We start from the raw sequence: 17,838 nt of genomic DNA, 5'->3' as shown, positions 1-17,838 counted from the left end.
ACTGAAAGCCATATAATATGAGACATCTGTGACTGAATTTCACACTGCATCATCATTATGGTAGAATTCACAGAGGAAGAGGAACATCCTTTACACAGCCTCCTGGTCAAGATCATTCAGGATCTTAACATTTCAATCAATTCACCCCCTCACTTTTCTAAACTCTAGTGGAAACAAATTCAGGGAGGAGACAGTGAGGTTTGCAGATGCTGGAGAACAGAGTTAAGAATGTGTTGCTGGTCAGGCGGCATCTGAGGAGCAGGAGAATCAATGTTTCGGCTGGTGCCCTTCATCTGGAATGAGACTGGGAGCCTCGGGGGTGGAGAAATAAATGGGAGGGAGGTGGGGCTGGGCTCTCTCAGATGCTGTCTGATCTGCTGTGCTTTTCCAACACCACACTCTCAACACTGGAAATAAATTCAGTTTTTGCAATCTTTGCCATGGAAGACAACCTAGTCATTCCAAGTATCAATCTTGTAACTCTCTTCTGAACTGCTTCCAACCCTTTTAATTCATTGACAGTACTGCACACACAATAATAAATGTGATAAAGTATAGTGCAAAAATGACAATAGACAATAGGTGCAGGAGTAGGCCATTCTGCCCTTCGAGCCAGCACCACCATTCATTATGATCATGGCTGATCATCCTCAATCAGTATCCCGTTCCTGCCTTATCTCCATAACCCTTGATTCCACTATCCTTTAGAGCTCTATCCAACTCTTTCTTGAAAGTATCCAGAGACTTGGCCTTCACAGCCTTCTGGGGCAGAGCATTCCACACAGCCACCATTCTCTGGGTGAAGAAATTTCTCCTCAACCCTGTTCTAAGTGGCCTACCCCTTATTTTTAAACTGTATCCTCTGGTTTGGGACTCACCCATCAGCAGAAACATGCTTCCTGCCTCCAGAGTGTCCAATCCTTTAATAATCTTTTATATCTCAATCAGATCCCCTCTCAGCCTTCTAAACTCAAGCGGATACAAGCTCAGTCGCTCCAATCTTTCAGTATAAGATAGTCCCACCATTCCGGGAATTGACCTCGTGAACCTACGCTGCACTCCCTCAATAGCCAGAATAAGACCATAAGACATAGGAGTGGAAGTAAGGCCATTCGGCCCATCGAGTCCACTCCACCATTCAATCATGGCTGATGGGCATTTCAACTCCACTTACCCGCATTCTCCCCGTAGCCCTTAATTCCTCGTGACATCAAGAATCTATCAATCTCTGCCCTGAAGACATTTAGCGTCCCGGCCTCCACTGCACTCCACGGCAATGAATTCCACAGGCCCACCACTCTCTGGCTGAAGAAATGTCTCCGCATTTCTGTTCTGAATTGACCCCCCTCTAATTTTAAGGCTGTGTCCACGGGTCCTAGTCTCCTCGCCTAACGGAAAAAATTTCCTAGCGTCCACCCTTTCCTCATGTCTTTCCTCAAATTTGGAGACCAAAACTGCGCACAATATTCCAGGTGCAGTCTCACCAGGGCCCTGTACAGTTGCAGAAGGACCTTTTTGCTTCTATACTCCATTCCTCTTGTTAGGAAGGCCATCATGCTATTAGCTTTCTTTATTGCCTGCTGTACCCGCATGCTTGATTTCATTGACTGGTGTACAAGAATACCTAAATCTCATTGTACTACCCCTTTACCTAACTTGACTCCATTTAGGTAATAATCTGCCTTCCTGTTCTTGCCACCAAAGTGGATAACCACACATTTATCCACATTAGACTGCATCTGCCATCCATCCTTCGATTCACCTTGCCTGTCCAAGTCACCCTGTATTCTCCTAACATCCTCCTCACATTTCACCCTGCCGCCCAGCTTTGTGTCCTCAGCAACTTTGCTAATATTACTTTTAATACTTTCATCTATATCATTAATGTACATTGTAAAAAGCTGCGGTCCCAGCACTGATCCCTGCGGCACACCACTGGTCACTGCCTGCCATTCTGAAAGCAAGTTTATCACTACTCTTTGTTTCCTGTCAGCCAACCAATTTTCAATCCATGTCAGTATTTTGCCCCTAATACCATGTGCCCTAATTTTGCTCACTAACCTCCTATGTGGGATCTTATCAAAGACTTTCTGAAAGTCTAGGTATAAAACATCTACTGGATCTCCCTTGTCCATATTCAGAGTTACATCCTCAAAAAAATCCAGATTAGTCAAGTATGATATCCCCTTTCTTAAATCCATGCTGATTCTGACTTATCCTGTTACTACTCTCCAGATGTGTCATAATTTTGTCCTTTATAATTGACTCCAGCATTTTCCCCACTACTGAGGTGAATGCTGAGAGTTAAATTAGGGCCAATGAAGGATATTAGTGGGAAGTTGTGTGTGGAGTCAGCAGAGATAGGGGAAGCACAAAATAAATATTTTTTGACAGTGTTCACTATAGAAAGTGAAATGTTGGCAAGGAAGATACGGAGATACTTGCATCTAGACTAGAAGAAATTGAGGTTCACAAGGAAGAGGTATTAGAAATGCTGCAGAGTGTGAAGATAGACAAGTCCCCTGGGCCGGATGGGATCTATCGTACGATCCTCTGGGAAGCAAGGGAAGAGATGGCTGAGCCTTTGGCATTGATCTTCAAATCATCATTGTCTACAGGAATAGTGCCTGAGGACTGGAGGATAGTGAATGTGGTTCCTTTGTTCAAAAAGGGGAGTAGAGACAACCCTGATAATTACAGACCAGTGAGTCTCCCTTCAGTTGTTGGTAAAGTATTGGAAAAGATTATAAGAGATAGGATTTATAACCATCGAAAAAAGAATAATCTGATCAGGGACAGTAAGCATGGTTTTGTGAAGAGTAGGGTGTGCCTAACGAATCTTATTGAGTTTTTTGACAAAGTGACCAAACAGGTAGATGAGAGTAAACCGGCTGATGTAGTGTATATGGATTTCAGCAAGGGTTCGATAAGGTTCCCCACAGTAGGCTATTCTACAAAGTGCGGAGGTATGGGATTGTGGGAAACATAGCTGTTTGGATCAGTAATTGGCTTGCTGAAAGAAAACAGAAGGTTGTAGTTGATGGAACATGTTCATTTTGGTGTCCAGTTACGAGCAGTATACTGCAAGGGTCAGTGTTGGGTCCACTGCTGTTTGTCATTTTTATAAATGACCTGGATGAGAGCTTAGAAGGGTGGGCTAGTAAATTTGCGGATGACACTAAGGTCGATGAAGTTGTGGATAGTGACGAAGGATGTAGTAGGTTGCAGAGAGACATAGATAGGATGCAGAGCTGGGCTGAGAGGTGGCAAATGGAGTTTAATGCGGACAAGTGTGAGGTGATACACTTTGGACAGAGTAATCGGAATGCAAAGTACTGGGCTAATGGTAAGATTCTAGAGAGTGCAGATGAGCAGATGAGCAGATAAAGATCTCAGTGTCCATGTACACAGATCCCTGAAAGTTGCCACCCAGATTGACAGGGTCGTTAAAAAGGCATACAATGTTTTGGCCTTTATTAATAGAGGGATTGAGTTCCAGAACTAAGAGGGTATGCTGCAGTTGTACAAAGCTCTGGTACGGCCACATTTGAAGTATTGTGTACAGTTCTGGTCACCGCATAATAAGAAGGATGTGGAAGCTTTGGAAAGGGTGCAGAGGAGGTTTATTAGAATGTTGCCTGGTATGGAAGGAATGTCTTACGAGGAAAGGCTGAGGGCCTTGAGGCTGTTCTCGTTAGAAAGAAGAAGGTTGAGAGGTGACTTAATAGAGACATACAACATAATCAGAGGGTTAGATAGGGTGGAGAGGGAGAGCCTTTTTCTGAGTATGGGGACGGCAAACATGAGGAGACACAACTTTAAAGTGAGAGGGGAGAGGTATAAGACAGATGTAAGAGGTAGTTTCTTTACTCAGAGAGTAGTAAGGCTATGGAATGCTTTGCCTGCATCGGTAGTAGATTTTCGAGGAGAAAGTGAGGACTGCAGATGCTGGAGATCAGAGCTGAAAATGTGTTGCTGGAAATGCGCAGCAAGTCAGGCAGCATCCAAGGAACAGGTGAATCGACGTTTCGGGCATAAGCCCGAAGAAGGCATAAGCCTGAAGAAGGGCTTATGCCCGAAACGTCGATTCTCCTGTTCCTTGGATGCTGCCTGACCTGCTGCACATTTCCAGCAACACATTTTCAGCTCGGTAGTAGATTTGCCAAGTTTAAGTACTTTTAAGTCGTCATTGGACAGGCAAATGAAAGTACATGGAATAAGGTCAAAAATCACACAACACCAGGTTATAGTCCAACAGGTTTAATTGGAAGCACACTAACTTTCGGAGCGACGCTCCTTCATCAGGTGTTAGTGGAGGGCTCGATCTTAACACAGAATTTATAGCAAAAATTTACAGTGTGATGTAACTGAAATTATACATTGAAAAATTGATTGTCTGTTAAGCCTTTCATCTGTTAGAATACAGTGATAGTTTCACTTCTTTCATGTGGAAATCACAAAACCTTTTTTTTAAGATGCATTCTCGGGTTAACTGTTAACAATGGTGATAGCTAGACAATATGTTGAAGGTGTTGGCCCCCTGTGTTCTCTATCTATGACCTGATGTTTCGATTGATTCTAATCTAAAAAATGAGATAACAGAGTTTTACATGGAATAGTGTAGGTGGGATGGACTTCGGATTAGTATGATAGGCCGGCGCAACATTGAGTGCCGAAGGGCCTGTACTGCGCTGTAATGTTCTATGTTCTATGAGGTCAGACTAACTGGTCTATAATTCTCTGTTTTCTCTCTCCCTCCTTTCTTAAAAAGTGGGACAACATTAGCCACCCTCCAATCCGCAGGAACTGATCCTGAATCTATAGAACAGTGGAAATGATTGTGATAATATAATATAATATCATCTACCATACAAGTTTTGTAGAGAAACTTTTGTGAAACTTGTTAACATAAGTATGTCTCTATAACTCTATGACTCCAAGGAGGACATTTCAGCTTGGAAATATGTGCAAGCATGAAATAGTGATACAATGTATTTATTTGTCCATTGAAGCAGTTACACCCTTGTCATTTCTGGTTATTTGTAAATTTTCAGGTCTCTGACTGACACAATATGTGTCTGGTTAGTTATGAGCCACAGTAAATGATGAGAAAACTCGGCAAGCTAATCATTCCTCAGGCATCTAGCTCCCAAGTGCTGTTGCACCTAGTCAACAAGAACAAGACAAATGCCACACAGGTATAACAAAGCACTATGGTTTGCAATTGGAGAGAGAATGTCCATACATATAGCTTTTACATCATAAATGCAGGGTACACATCACAGCTTCCTTACTCTAAGAAGCACTGCAGCCAACTTGCACACAGCAACGCCATTCAAGCAGGAATGGGAATCAATAACAAGATATCTGTTTCCGTGATTTTGGTTGAAGGATAAACGTGAGCCAGCATATTTGGGAAAGACACTCCTTTGCCAAAACCTTGGATGTTCTGGTGGACAGGGTGGTGCAGAGGAGGGGCACTCTTTTTAAGAAGCACAGCTAAAGGACCAGGTGCCGGAAGCCTAGTCTGAGATTACCAAATGGGTGAGTGATGCCTGAACACTGTGGAGGAATGCCAGCAGTGCCACTAGAAGTTCAATGACCTTCTTGAACTCCACCAGAATAAGTCGTCTTCTCCTGGCTCCCTCACAATGAATTCCTTCTTTGTGACTACTTCCCACCAAGTCTTCTACTCTGCAATACTCATTGTAGTCAGCAACATTTTCTCCTCAATTGCTCTCAACTCCTCCAAACCCCCACACCACATGCATGGCCTCTGTGCTGCTTACTCATTACCCCGGAACACTTCAGCATCTTTACCCCAGCTGTAGCTGTGCTAACAGTAGTGCCAACCACTTTCAGTTCAGTGCATTCCATCTCTCCCTTTCTCTCCTGACAAGAGAAGACAGCCCACAATTTGACAGAGATAGCCTGGATGATTGGAGGGACACCAGACCCCTCAGCCCCTTTGAACCGTCAATCCTGGCAAGAGAAGACCCAGCATCACTCCTGTGAAGATGCTGAGACATTCATTTCCTGCCAATTAAGTACCAATCCAATGCAACTCCCACTGTAACCTTGCTCTAAGTATCATTCATTGCACACCTCTTCTAACTACAGTGATGACTTCATTGTCTTTTGTCTTGCTGGGATCAGTGGGAGGTCCAACACCTCTGAGGGAAAGTATGTCACTCCTTGCACTAGCTCAAGTACTGACACGTCAGCAAGACAGTTCGCCTGAGAAAGTTTGGCAGCACAATCCAGTGAGCAGCTCTGAGGTACGCTGAGAAAGGAATGGCCCAGGCTATTGGCACTTGAAGGACTAACAGAGACCAGGCACACACTAAGCCCAAGTAGGAGAGGACCCTGTAGGCTCAGCAACAAGGGATTTTGGTGATCAGGGAGCACAGGGAGCACCAAAAGTGACAGACAAGCATGTGGAATGCAATGGCCCTCATTGCCTGGATGCTACCTATGTTATTGGGAAACAGTAACTCCAATCATATGACCACCTGGCTGCTTCCCTGGGCAGGTTGGTGGTTGTTATAGTGAGCTGTATCCAAAATCCTCAGGATGTCCCAGAGAGGTGCATACACCTGGAGCCAATGCCTCAGACATTAGTCTTCAGAACAAAAGGAATGGTGATACTCTGGGTACCCCTTTCTCACAAGGAGATGGAGTAGGCAGGAGGCACTAATTGGAGGGGGCAATCACATGCAGCATCCCTCCAGCCTCCCCACCCCACCTCCCCGCCCACCACACACACACACATACACACACACACACGTTAGCAACATAGAAAATAGGAATGAGAGTAGGCTGTTCAGTCCTTTAACCCTGCTGTCATTCATTATGATCATGCTAATCAACCCTGATGAAGGGCTTTTGCCCAAAACATCGATTTTCTTGCTCCTCGGATGCTATGTGACCTGCTGTGCTTTTCCAGCACCAGTCTGACCTAAACTCTGGTTTCCAGCATTTGCAGTCCTCACTTTTGTCTAACAAACGCAGTAGCCTATTCCTGCTTTTCTCCACTATCCTTTGATGGCGCTATTTCCAACTCCAGGTACTATATCTAACTCCTTCTTAAAAATCATACAATGTTGTGACCTCAACTGCTTTCTGAGGTAGCAAATTCCAGAGGTTTACCAGTCTCTGGATGAAGAGACTTCTCCTCACCCAGTTCTAAATGGCTTACCCTATATCCTTGGATTGTAATCATTGGCTCTGGACTCCTCCTGTATTCAGGAACATCTCAGAACACCATAGAGGTGGACTGCCACCCTACTCCGACCCTTGGAAGCTCAAGCTGAGGTGGTACCCCTTGGCCTTGGTCTCCAATTTTGCCAGATTAAAAGTCTTGGGCCAATGGGTTCCATTGCTGAGCAGGTTCCTAAATCCCAACTGCAGAAGCATGGACTACACTGAAATGTAATGGAATGGTGTGCAAGACAAAATTTATTGTTGACACTGTGGTGGCATGGGTGACATTGTGCTGTATACAAAGTCTCAAGTTTGTATAAATTTGATTATTTTGTACGACATCTATTTGTTTGACTCTTTTGTGTAGCCTTAGATGTAATTATGCCAGCATGATGCCGAAATTAATTTCCACACACAATGAACAATGGGTCAGTGTTGGTGTTGAGAGCCTGCTGCACTACATTGAAGCAAGAGGAACAAGCTATGTACAATGTTGTGCATTCTGCTGCAATGTCCTTCATTCTGAAACATCCCATATTCTTTCACTGGCCTGTGTGTCCAAAACTGTTAGTGTGAATGGTGTGGTCAGTGAAATCTGGAGCTAATGTATGAGGCTGGCTAAGGATGAGGAGGCCTACAGGTCTGTGTCCTGTACACTGCATGATCTGTGTATAATGTTGTCTCTCTTTAAAGTGGCTCACACTGGTGAATCTGGTTTCTCCACCTCCCTCACAGTTCCAGACCCTCAGCCACACCCACTGTGGGTGTGGTCACCACCACGTTCTTCCTTATTGCATAGTATCTATTTCCAACATGATGGAAAGTGAGAGTGAGTGCTTATTGGCCAGTGCTTCCGTTTTCCACCTTAACATTTCAAACATCCAGATTCTCTTCCTGAAGGCTGATCCAGTGAAACCTATAGTCTTTGCACTTCCCTGGGTCCCCACACATGCCAACTTCATGAACCTACACCTGCCCAACATCTCCCCGCAAACCCCAGTTACTGTTCCCTCTTGAAGCAATGGTACTCCTGACCATGGATGAGCACCCCTCTCCCATTATCCTGTTCTCATCCATGCTTGTATCATATCCCTACTTTATGAACAAAGTTCACATTTGTTAATGCTCCCAATGCCCCCTCCCCCCCCTCACCTACACCCCCACCCCCTCCAAGTCCTTCAAACTTTAAATCCAACAAGTAGGTTCCCCAGTCTTCTTCCCATGGCTGCAGAACCCCTGGTCATTTTAAAAATTGTCTTAGAATATTAGATTTTTCAGAAAAACTGAAACTGATGACTTGAAGTTGCCCAACAAAGAGTATTGATGACACACAGTTCCTGTCTCATTTCCCTGAATGCTTGTGGACAATGCTTCAAGGGGGACATAAGTATTTGTTCCATGATTCTCCTGTTGATTTCAGAGGATGTGGGAGAATCATTGCTGATGGAAGTTCTATCGTGCTCTCATAGGTTCTTGATATGTATTCCAGGTTCACTGTAGCCCAGGAGTATGGCAACAACTGCTCTCGACAAAGGTGGCACAGTGGCTCACTGGTTAGCACTGCTGCTTCACAACACTAGGGTCCCAGGTTTGATTCTACCCTTGGGTGGCTGGCTGTGTGGAGTTTACACATTCTCCCTGTATTCGCATGGGTTTCCTCCAACAGTCCAAAGATGTGCAAGAAGGATGAATTGGCTGTGCTAAATTGCCCACAGTGTTAGGTGCATTAGTCAGAGGAAAATGGGTCTGGGTGGGTTACTCTTCAGAGGGTCAGTATGGACTGGTTGGGCCGAAGGGCCTGTTTCCACACTGTAGAGAATCTAATCCAAAATATTTGTACTTTGGGTGAATTTGTTGTGTTGCCAAATAGTCATAGCTGTCCTTTGCAGTATGTTGAGCTTGTGCAGCTGATCTGATGCTGGATGTTTAGCTTTTGATGTTGTTGGATTGATTGTGATTCCACCACTCTGGAGCTCTGGAATTCCACCAGCTTTGTAACTCCTTAACTGTCACCACATTTTAATCAGATTCCAAAACACATACATTAAATCAGAGTGAGAGGGACTTTCATGTTGGTTTCCCTTGGCTAGATATTCCCCAGTAATCAGTTTTAGTTTAACTGAAGTATTTAATATTCTAAGTCTCTCATAGCATAGGGGGTTGGCTCCAGTTTATAAAGAGCTTCTTTAAAATGATGGAGGTGGTGGTGGGGGGGGGGGGGCGGGGTTGTGTTGGATCTGCGGCCATGGGAAGAAGACCAGGGAACTTATTTGTTGGATTTGAAGGTTGAGGGATTGGGGTGGTGGGGTGGGAAATGTTGGGAGCATTAACAATTTTGGACTGTATTCGTAACATAAGGATCTGATACAAGCATTTGTGGAAGATCCACCCTGAGGTGTCTTTTTAATGGAACAAAACTCAGCTTTTATAAAAATCGCATCAACATAATTTAGATTGATTTCCTTCATTTGGGCCTAACCCATTCTTATCCAAATGACCTGTTGGCTACAATGACATAGTTAAAGCACCAGACTCAGCATGCAGGTGGACCTATCTGTAAAGAGACCAGTTACCGCGAGAGCACAACACAAGTATCTTCAACATTTTGAGTCCCTTTTTTTGATCAGGCTCCATGAGGCAGTTAGGGAATTGGAATAGCAATTTGGAACAATGAGAGCTATATTAGCTAAGGACCGTGATAAGATAATGAGAAATGGAAGCAGTTATGAATAAATTCATGCTGTGGAAACCTCTCCAGAAGCAGTTATCTTGTCAACTGTAATGGACCTGCCCATCCTCCGTGATCAGGTTTGTTCACAAATTACTGAACATAAGATAAACTTAAAATAATGCAACTTTCATTAAAGTCTTCTTCATCTCTATCAATAATAAGATATTGGGTTTAACTTTTTAAAAAAGATATTTGAGTAAAAATGTTACTTTTCTCACATACATACAGGTCTCTTTTTGCAAACAACATCAAAAATCCATCTTAAACTACGATAAATGATCACCCCATAAGTTGCTGCTGGCAAATTGTCAAGATGTGATAAGTGGCTTGGCAAAAACAGAGAAGATTGCTTCTCATGAAGAAAGAAAGCTGCTATATATTCTCACAGGAGTTAAATAAGATACAGTACTTTGATAGGTCAGCATATTTTCCACCAAATTTCTGAATGCAATCCAGCAATTCAACTTTTAGCCTCCATTTTTAAGCTAAAATGTTCTTTCCTATATTCTAATTGCATGAATCTTTTCACTTTGAAGATAATGTTCTTCTTCCACGTTTTTCTCCCACTCATAAGAAGCATATTTAAAGCTAAAGATACATACAAAAATGCAAACAATAAAAAACACTTAGTTCGAACAGGTAGAGAAGATTTGAAAACAAAGGAATAATGATAGTGATGTTAAAAAAAATGTGGGCTCTGTATTCCAAGCAGAAATATTCAAAACATTGTCCAAGAACTGGATGTCTTGTTAAATTTATATTTCTCACACATTTTGGTTCCCAGGTGACCATACAAAACAATGGTTAACATTGTAGGAAATTTAAAATAAGTTGAGTTCATAATCTATATGATCAGTTCAGTGGTTATATTGCCGCATAATTTTATGACAGTAGGTTTGATCTTGAACAGTGCTCTGTTCTCTATTTTATTGTGAAGGTAGGTTTGTGACTAAAACTCGGAAGATAACCAACTCTTAACATGACCAGTTAGTCTAAACTGTAGCACATGATCTTTATTCTTGGCTTTCAGGCTAGTTTAATATGTTGAATGGAAAAAGAAGATTATTTTTCAGAAATTGAACAACACACAGTCAGATTACAATTTACTCTGGAACAGACATTGTCAAAAAGACAAACAGGCAAACAGAAAGCATTTTTAAGTATGTTCAGAATTCAATGCAATCTTTTGCTAATTCAAAGAGAAAATCTGATAAATAAGCCTGGGGCTTCAGGCTGCTGGGAGAATAAAACAAAACAAAACAGAGGGACACTACATGGTGCATCCCTCAGTGTCTTTTGCTCAGAAATGAATGCATTAAAGCCAATACAAATTAACTTTATGCAACACATAAATGTAGGATCTGATCAAGTGTAATTGAATGGTTAGATTTATTGTCGTGTCAGTAGAAACAATATAGCTCAGTGTCAAAGTAGAATCCTTTGAGGTGTTATGTTTGAATATAAATCAATTTACTCATACTAATTCATACCTGGAATAATCTACCTCAAAGTACCATTGAACTATGATTGTGATCTTGTAATATTAAAAAGTCTTTTGCTCTATTTCATTCTGTATTTGTAAATAATTTGGTAAAATTAACTTGGCAAAAATGTCCTGAAAGATTGAAGGTAAAAAATAAAAGATATACAATTGGAGGCAAGTACAGAATGGGCTATATATTTCTGACCATCTATGAATTATATTGTATGGCAAGTGCAAAAGCAGTACAGAATCCATACAGATAAATTGGACAAATCACTTTATACTTTGCCATGTGAACATTGCTTGAGAACAACGCCTGCTCCTCCCTGCCAGAAATACATAAAAGTGAAAAGGCCTGCAAGGAGGAAATGTTAGCAATGACGAACAAAACGACAGCTATTTAGTTTTATAAAGTCTGCATGCATTCAAAAGCAACAATTTTCTTCAATTTTTTCTTCAGTGTAAAGCCGCTTACCCACTCACTTGCTCATCCCCTTTAACCCCAGCCCACCTCCACCCCCCACATAGAGTAGACTGATTACCTGAAACATTTGCTTTCTAAACAATCAAAGTGACTCCCTTATGCAAACTCTAGTTCCCGACTGGTCAGTGGGTCCTAGTACGTGTCAGTCAAGGGAACATTCTGCACATAGCCCAGTCATCAGCAGGGGATGGTCAGTGTCATGGGGTCTCTGACTGTCTGTAGTTTAGGGAGTGGGCAATGATCGGTTCTCTAGGACCATTAATAGCTGTGTTTTGTCAACTGGAAAGCTGCAAAGTCAGTATACAGAGCAACATCAGAGGCTTGGTGATGAATACAGTCGTGAAAATCCCTTCCCTGATCTCTCAAGAGGGTGCTTGGGGAGTGGGGGTGAGGTGGCGGGGCGGGGGGGTGGGGGGGGGGTTGGGGAGGGCAGTGCAGTGTCCTGTGGGGTCATGGAAGGATCACCACAAAAAGGAAATAGAAGACTCAAAGTTGCAGACGGTAGTGAAAGCAGTGAGGTGACATGACAGGACCCAGAAGAATGGAATCATTTATCCATGCAGAAAGGTGAGGCCATTGAGTTCTTTTGGTAGAAGACAGAGCTCAGTTGTTCTCAGCACTATTTGGCGGACAGGACCTGAATGACAATCGATGTTAGTCGACGTGAGCTGGGTGCAGAAGCCTATCAAGGACTGACCTATCAACACATTGAACTCACCCAATATACTGACCATTGCCACAACCAATTGGAAGCAGCAGGAATGGAACCAGAAGACACAGCAGAGCAGTGCTTCACAGGAGACTCCAAAGCACTGAAGGTGTTACCTAGACAGGGGACGAAACGTCTGCAAATCAACGTCTCAGCTCGGTGAACATATCCACAACTACGGCAAAGACTGTAAGTATTTGGTTCATAGTATGTGGTGATGTGTGCAGCCGGTATTCATTTCCACTGTATTCCCTTCTGCTGGCTCTCCATGTAAACTCGTGATTAGATTTGAATGATTGCTTGCCTGGGTGTGATGTTGCCCTACCTGACAATGACAAGCTGCGGGTGAACACCAGACATAAGGAAAAAGCACCATGGACTCTTGGAGGGTCTTCAAATGGGATGCATCTAAGAATAGGGCAAGCGTATGGCATGGTAGTCAAGTGATGCCGAGGGTAAGAAAAATGGGTGTGTGTGCAAGGGATTGTCAGTCCTGACAGCTCAGTGCAAAGGGCAGCATGGCACGATGGCTGATGTGCTATCACACAGCCATGTGCGGGGCAATATTAGATTTCCGATGCTTGTCCGGGTACATGGTATCCTTTCAAAGATGGTGCAAGTGTAAATCATAGAATCCCTACCATGTGGCAGCCCATCAAATCAACATCAACTCTCCACAGAGCATCCCAAACTAACTCAACCCCTACCCTGACCCTGTAACTCTGCATTTCCCATGGCTAACCCACCTCGCCTGAACTTCTCTGGACACTATGGGGCAATTTAGCATGGCCAATCCACCTAACCTACACATCTTTAGACTATGGGAAGAAACTGGATCACCTGAAGGAAACCCTTCGCAAACACAGGGAGAACATGGCAACCTCAAACAGACAGTTGCCCAAGGGTGGAATCAAACCCAAGTCCCTGGCACTGTGAGGGAGCCATGCTAACTATCAAGCCACCATGCCATGTTAGGTGGATGCGAATTGGTCTGAGATTCAGATAGAATTGGACATGCGTCATTGGCAGGGGATGGTATTTAATGAGGCATATTTGGCAAGATCATGGAGAGAAATCTCACTCGACCATGTGGCAAGAATCTCACATCAAACTTGGTGCAGCCAAAAGAAATATAAGATTCAGCCCGTAATCACCATAACTGGCAGTAAATGAGAAGATTTGTTTTTCACTAATTTTGTTTTTAACTTCTTTAGATGTTTTCCTCTCCATATGTTTTCCATGAAGCACAGCAAGCAGGCAGTTGACTCCCAGGTGCTACCAGTAAAGCTCTTAGCAAGTTGTCTCAACTGTGTAATAATCGAATGACTCAATGTCATCAAATGTTCTTACAGTTACATGTTACTGACTAAAATGACCTTTATAGACTATTGCACCTCTTTCCTGTTTCATGTACGTCTGTTACATCATGGTGCAGCTGCAGAGTAACAGAATCCCATGTTAAAAGACTCCATGTCTCACGTCCAGTCATCAGTTCTGATGAAGCATCACTGGACTTGAAACATTAACTCTGCTTTCTCTGCAAATATGCTGCCAGACCTGCTGAGTTTCTCAAACAATTTCTGCTTTTGTTTCAGACTTCCAGCTCCATACTTAGTTTCTAAACTTATTTTGTATTCCATAGCAAGTGTCATCCTGGTTTTAAGGGACAATCAAAGCAAGGAGAGAGATATCTGTTACACCAACTCACAGCCTTTATAGAAGTAACTGGTCAATATTTAATTTCAACGTGGTCTGTCACTTTTGCTGTTTCACAAACTTTCTCAGGCCCCATGAGATGCATTCAAGGGGAAGATTAGTACCTGCCAGAGGAAAGAAGGATACTCAGATAGGGTGAAATGAAATAGGGTGGAAGAAAGATAAACATGCAGATTATAAGCATCAGTTAGGTCTGAAGGTCTATTCTGTCCAGAAGCAAAATACTGCAGATGCTGGAAATCCGAAATAAGGGCATCAAAAGCTGGAAAAACTCAGCAGGCAGCATCTGGGGAGAAAAGGAGAATAAATATTTCAGATTACTGGCCTTTTATCTAAATCTAGTCTTTTTTTTCCGGATTGTACATTCTACACAGTCCAATCTATATAAACTGGTTGCCTTGTTCATTATGATCAATCATATACCAAAATTCATGGCCTGATATTCTTTCTCAACTACTTAGTACACATTCCCAGAACTATACTTTAATTCCTTAATTTCATTTAATCTGTCATGAAAAAGATGGTGAACTTGTGCTGGGGTATCGTACTATTATTGCCTTCCAGGAGCTGGCCCAAGTGTATTAGTCATGCATGAATCTCAATAGCTAATGCCAGCAGGCTACTTGACCATGGGGTAATGGGGATAGTGTTAAGCCTGAGAATGTTTACCACTCTTTATGCAAGGGACACTCAGGTGATTGTAACATCTGCATCACCAACTGGCTGAAGTGAAATAATTCAATAAATACCACAGATTAAATCATCAGAGGACAACCAAAAACCCAGAGACGATAAAGTTATGTTAGTCTGCAATAAATAAAGCTAGCAATTCAGTGGATATTTTTATCTTGACAGTGGTTGGTATGAGCACTTCTCTCTGAGAAAGATAGTTGAGGTTATTGACATAGGTGTGTTTGATAGATGAGTATGTATGAGTATGTGTGACAGAAAAGAAATCTGAGGACTGATTGAGTTTGCTGAAGAGAGTTGGAACGATGTTTAAGTCAAGTTTAAACTTGAGTTAACCATGTCGGGGCGAATAGCTATGCTGTTTCATTCTATAATTCTGTCAACCCTTCCAACAACAATCTCTCAATTCACAATGCCTCTTTTCCCTTTCTGTTTCACACACGATGTATTGATCTCAGATTACAACAGGATCTGGACCAGATGGGCCAATGGGCTGAGAAGTGGCAGATGGAGTTTAATTCAGATAAATGCAAGGTGCTGCATTTTGGGAAAGCAAATCTTAGCAGGACTTATACTCTAAATGGTAATATCCTAGGGAATGTTGCTGAACAAAAAGACCTTGGAGTGCAGGTTCATAGCTCCTTGAAAGTGGAGTAGCAGGGAGATAGGACAGTGAAGAAGGCGTTTGGTATGTTTTCCTTTATTGGTCAGAGTATTGAGTACAGGAGTTGGGAGGTCATGTTGCAGCTGTACAGGGCATTGGTTAGGCCACTGTTGGAATATTGTGTGCAATTCTGGTCTCCTTCCTAACGGAAAGATGTTGTGAAACTTGAAAGGGTTCAGAAAAGATTTACAAGGATGTTGCCAGGGTTGGAGGATTTGAGCTATAGGGAGAGGCTGAACAGGCTGGGACTGTTTTCCCTGGAGCGTCGGAGGCTGAGGGTTGACCTTATAGAGGTTTACAATATTATGAGGAGCACTGATTGGATAAATAGACAAAGTCTTTTCCCTAGGGTCAAGGAGTCCAAAACTAGAGGCCATAGATTTAGGGTGAGAGGGGAAAAATATAAAAGAGACCTAAGGGGCAACTTTTTCATGCAGAGGGTGGTACGTGTATGGAATGAGCTGCCAGAGGGTGTGGTGGAGGCTGGTACAATTGCAACATTTAGGAGGTATTTGGATAGGCATATGAATAAGAAGGGTTTGGAGGGATATGGGCCAGGTGCTGGCAGGTGGGACTAGATTGTGTTGGGATATCTGGTCGGCATGGACAGGTTGGACCGAAGGGTCTGTTTCCATGCTGTACATCTCTATGACTCTATGACTCTAAGTCAAGTGATTGAGTTCAAGCTGGTTAAAGCACAGCAGGTCAGGCAGCATCCAAGGAATAGGAAATTCGACGTTTCGGGCATAAGCCCTTCATCAGGAATGAGGAAAGGGTGCCAGGCAGGCTAAGATAAAAGGTAGTGTGCTGCCTGACCTGCTGTGCTTTAACCAGCAACACATTTTCAACAGAAACTGCAGCAGTCAATTTCATTGCAATGTCCCAATAACAGCAAGGAAATCCAACAATTAGGTTTAATCGTGTTGCTTGAAGGATGCATGTTGGAAAAGGTTTCTTGGTTTTTGTCAGTATTGTGCCATGAAACCTTGTATTTCATCCTGAGAGGACAAATGGGCCTCAGTCTAATATTTCACTGGAAGGATGGCATCAGTTTCTGCACAATAACTAAATTTCAAGAATGCTTTATTGGCGGTGTCATGCTTTATGAAAATGTGATTCTTTATTTTATTTTTTCATTGCTGTAGTCTTTTTCCTTTGCACTAACTACCTTCTTCACTTAATATAAATCTCCATTGACTTCAATCTCTCTTCAGAACCATACAGACAGTCATCCAAGTCCACTTCCTGATGTTTTCTCACTGTGAATTCTGGTTGCAGTCAGGGGTTGTCTGTTTGTTCAGAAATAATTTTGTGCTATAGATGAAGACAATTGTTCTACTGTCAGAACTGGAACTCTGAGGGGTTTTCTGAAATCACAAAAGCTTTAGTCACAGTAAATAAAGACAAAGAGTTTCCGGTGATGGATGGATCAGTAAACAGAGGACACAGACTTAAGATAACTGGAAAAAGAAACAGAGGTTAGATTTTCTCACATAGACAGTTATTATCAGGTGGAATGGACTCTCAGAAAGGGTAGAGAAAACAGATTCAATAATAAACATTGCAAAAGTAATATGAAAATACCAGAAAGAAAAGAATGGGTAAGTGGGACAAATTGAATAGCACTTTAGAGGAGCTAGTAACAGATGCAATGGCCTGTTTGGTCTCTCTCTATGCAGTATCATTGTATGACTCGACTTGCAGCATTCAGCATACAGATACAGTTCCTTATACCAAAGCAGCAGTCTCAGCTACAGATTTCAGCTGAGACCAATGATAAAAAGATCAAGAAGCAGAGCAACGAGTGAATTCTTGAATAGATCACTTGGGGCACGAAATCAGTTTATGCATCATAAACACAATGAGTTTGCTGCCCCAAGTGATTGGTAGGGTTAACTTGCTTACAGTGCTTAAAAATGGCTATCCCCCTGCAGCTCAGTTACTTATTTCATAAAGCTTCCAAGACATTAAGATGGAAAGGGGTTTGCATATTTTTTTCATCTCAGACTTAGAATGCTCTTTCTTTTTCAAAGTTTGCTCTAACATCAAGAAGGAGTGCTTGAACCCAGTGGCAACTTGAATCATTGCAAGTCCATGTGATTCCAGACCACATCAATGTGGTCAAATGTTAACTGCTCTTAAAGGAGTTATGAATGGG

This window comes from Hemiscyllium ocellatum, chromosome 2 (genome assembly GCF_020745735.1).
Source record: "Hemiscyllium ocellatum isolate sHemOce1 chromosome 2, sHemOce1.pat.X.cur, whole genome shotgun sequence".
Classification (NCBI taxonomy): Eukaryota; Metazoa; Chordata; class Chondrichthyes; order Orectolobiformes; family Hemiscylliidae; genus Hemiscyllium; species Hemiscyllium ocellatum.
Note: the sequence above shows the minus strand (reverse complement) of the source record.